This window comes from Macrobrachium nipponense, chromosome 8, assembly GCF_015104395.2.
Source record: "Macrobrachium nipponense isolate FS-2020 chromosome 8, ASM1510439v2, whole genome shotgun sequence".
NCBI classification, from domain to species: domain Eukaryota; kingdom Metazoa; phylum Arthropoda; class Malacostraca; order Decapoda; family Palaemonidae; genus Macrobrachium; species Macrobrachium nipponense.
This window is the reverse complement of record NC_087203.1, coordinates 26,620,772-26,624,934: the sequence shown is the minus strand read 5'-3', so window position 1 is coordinate 26,624,934 and position 4,163 is coordinate 26,620,772.

Sequence of the window (4,163 nt, the reverse complement as noted above, 5' to 3'; positions counted from 1 at the left end):
TCTCCTCGGGATCTGCCTCCCTCTTCGGAGAAGCAGAGTGTTCTCTTGTCGGCTCTTCCTCACTGCAGGTGGGGGTACCGGCCTGAGGGCCCATACTAGACCTTCGGTTTTGGGAGACAAGCATGCTTTTAAGACTAGTGCTGTGTTGGGGCCTCGGTCTGATTGAAATGCCTCAAACATTCAAGCCTCTACAGAGGCTCGCACATCCCTTGTTGCTGACGAAGGTTCCTCTCTCTGTACCTGTGAGGGCACAAGGTGAGAGAAAGGGGAGAGACACCCAGGCGCCTCGACTCTCCCAGTCAGGATCCCCGCTGGCACTCGGCCAGAGGCCCTAAACAGTACCTGCAGTGCCTAATCAAGCACCTGGAGAGGCAAGGGCAACGTCCCCTGTTCAGACTTCTTCTGCAAGGGCTTCGGCCCTGAAGAACCCTGGGCTACGGTAAGAGAGGATCGAATGCTCTTACCGGCAGGCTGTTTCCTCAACTCCTCCCAATTCCCCATTGCGTAAGCGTGAAGGGTTAACATGGCCGCGTTGAGGGCATGGCTCGAGCTGGGGCCTCAGCTCAGGAGTACCCAATACAGCTTTACCTCTCCTGACACCGCTTGATGGATGGGAGAGGTTAGAGTGTCAGGCCTCCATCACCTGTTCCTTCAACTCCCTTGGGCTACACTGGAAGGCGTGATTCAAACAAGGAGGACTCCATCGATCCTACACATAGGAGTCCTGCTTCTTGAGCTTATGCCCCTGGCTTGTTCCTCAGACCAACCAGGGTATACGCTGAGGTAGTTAGGGAAGGACCTCAGGGGTCTGGGGAAGTTCTCCGCCCTGATGGGAGACTATATTGGGAAGACTGCTCTTTTGAAGGACTCAAGGGTCCTCTGCCACAGGATGCGGACACTCCTGAAATATAGAGGGCGTTTGCAGAGATCATAGTGCTGATCCGTCAGCACAGTGATCTAGGGGAAGGCCTACGACTTCATCTGTAGACCGCCCCTCCTGACTGGAGTCTTTGTGGACCCTAAAGAGTCAACCCAAGGCATCAGTGGCACTTCCATTGTCTTCTCTTGCTGACAGAGTCCTCAATCATGTGGACGATCTTGTCTCCAGACAAGAGAACTCCCTCAGGTCGAACCTGTTGGACAAGTTGCTTCCCCCTCCTCTACCTCGGCAGAGGCGATTTTATCAACCTTCGAAAAAGACATTGGTGGCCAAGCAGGTTGATCTGGGTCTGGTCTGACTAGAACCTGGTCTTTTGCTGCAACAACTAACTGAAGGGGTGGTCTCCCTCTCGCAGCTACCCTGGAGGAGGCAACTGCTTTGGTAGCCTTCCAGGCAGTCTTATTGATTGATCTGTGGTCCTTCACAGTGGCCAAGATTGCTTCCTCCACAGGGGCAGTGGTCCTTGGGGAGGATTCTGCATTTGCAAGACTATGCCAGTCTGGAGGTACGGCAATTTCCTACCTAGCCCACCAGACGGCAAACCTGTGGGCTAACCTAGTCCTGAAAAGGACAGATGCTGTCTTGTTTCACCTGACCAGAATTTTGGGACCTGAGTCTGCCATGACCCTAAGGAATGGACAGCTGCTGGGTTCCTCCTCTCTCTTCCCTAGGGAGATGGTCGATGCTGCCGTAGACAATCGAAGTGTCGACGATAATGATCGCCTCGTCCGCCAGGCAGTGATGAGGACGTCATGACTTTCATATGTCACTGCGGCCTGATCTGTGGGTCAAGCCCCCCTTCCTCAGGCCCCAAGAAGACTCAAGTTTTGAAGGGTGCTAGTGGAAAGAGACAGCATTCTTTTTCTTCCTCTTCTGCTCAGAATTGTCCCTTTCAGCCCTCCTCTTCCTCAGGAAAGGCAGGTAAGGGCAGCAAAGAGAAGGAGAAGAAAGGGAAACGCTAGGGGTGGCGGTCCCCTCCAGCTGCTGCAATTGTTTGGGGGTGCCTGTCGTGCCATTGGGCAACTTGGCAGTGATATGGAGCCAAGACTTGGGTAGTGAATGTCATTCGGGATGGATATCTCAGCCTCCCCTCACCAGTCTCCCTGTCCATCTCCAGACCTGTGTACCCGGGCCATCGAAGGACATGGCACACTCAAGAAGGAAGTGCAAGCCATGCTGGCCAAAAGCGCGATAGAAGTCGTCTTGAACAACTCCCCAGGTTTCTACAGCCGTGTCTTTCTAGTAAAGAAAACCTCAGGGGGGTTGGAGACCGGTCATAGACCTCTCTCACCTGAACTGATTCGTTTTCCAGACTTGGTTCATGATGGAGACAGCGCACTCAGTGCTTGCCTCTGTCAGGGAGAACAACTTCATGCTGATAGTGGCATTCCTCAATATTTCTAAGTACCCATCCATCAATCCTCTTGGAAGTACCTTTGCTTTATTCTCGAGGAGGCACTTTGCTTCACTCTCTCAACCGCTCTTCAGGTGTTCACAAGAGTGTTCACCCTCGTCTCAGCTTTGGCCCATTCACAGGGGATATGTCTGTTGAGGTACCTCAATGATTGGTTAGTCCTGGCGGGCTCCCACTCGCAGTTGCTTCAGGATGGGGATCGACTTATAGAGTTTTGCTGCAACCTCGGGATTGTAATAAACCTGGAGAAGTCAGATCTTATACCCAAGCAGAGAATAAAATACCTGGGCCTGTGATTGATACGGTAGCAGCACGAGCCTTCCCAGCAAACTCAAGCATCAGCAAGTTCAGGAAGGTAGTGCAGCTGTTCCTGTCTCTGCAAGAACAACCAGCACATCAATGGCAAGTTGTAGTTGGTCACCTATCGTTCTTGGAGAAACTGGTTCCTCATGGATGCCTCCACCTACATTCTCTTCAATGAAGAATGAGGGAATGCTGGTCCCAGTCTTGTAATCAGCAATCCTTCCTCATTTCTTTATTGGAGGAACTTCTATGATAGGAGTACACCTGCATACTCCCCCTCCTACCATGTTCCTGTATTCGGATGCATTGACCAAGGGATGGGGCACATACCTCGAAGAGCTGCTGACCTCAGGGGTGTGGGACCAACACGACAGACACCTTCACATCAACGTCCTGGAACTAAAGGTGGCTTTCCTGGCCCTTCAAGAGTTCCAGGACAGTGATGGGGCACTCCTTGGTGATGATGAGCGACAACACCATGGCAGTGGCACATGTCAACAAACAAAGGGGCCTCGCTTCTCCACAGCTCCACCAGTTGACAATGGAAGTATATGAGTGGGCGGTGGCTCACTCAGTAAAACTGACAGTCAGGTACATTCCAGGCAGGAGAAATGTAGTGGCAGACAAACTCAGCTGCCAGAATCAGGTGATAGGGACCGAGTAGTTCCTACACCAGAATGTAGCCAAGAGGTTGTTCGACCTGTGGGGGCGATCATAGATAGACTTGTTCGCCACCCAGCACAACAAAAAACTTCAGGTGTTCTGCTCAGTCATATCGGACCCATGGGCAGCTGCAGAAGATGCATTCCAAGACCCATGGAACAACCTCGATGTCCATGCCTTCCCTCCATTCTGTCAGATTCACAGGTAATCAGCAGGGCGCTGACCATCCCAAACCTCAGAATGATTCTGTTAGCTCCCAATTGGTATCTCGACCTGCTAGCTCTTCTCGCAAGGACACCAAGAGAGCTGCCCCAACAGTACATTACCAACCTTTCATACTGCCCTGAGTAATGGACTGAAAAGTCCTTATAACTAAGGAAACTTAACAAAAGTACTGGGTAAAGTCAAGTCGAGTTGGTAATGGGCCTGGAGGAGTGGGAGGTGCCAGGGAATGATTCGGCCATTGTGGTCAGTTGATTACTGAAATGAACTATACGGCTCGGCAAGCATTTTCAGGAGAAAATTGGGGGGGTGGGGGTGCGCAAAACAGGGTAGGGAGGATGGGGCGGGGTAAATATTTACGTTTAAAAAAAACCATGAACATGTGTATATGCTATATATATACAGGGTTTTACACATTTGGTACTTAAGTATAAATTATCAAGTACAAGTCAAGAGGCCATTTTAGTGAATAATGAATGAAATATTATCAATTTTCAAGGATCAGATTGGCCAGTTAAGGGGGTAATTGAACTTAACAAGAAATGCTGAGAACAATTGTAAAAATTGTGTAACCTGACTGGTGGTGCTCTGCCCCCATACCCTCCCTTAAAGAAAGTTAAA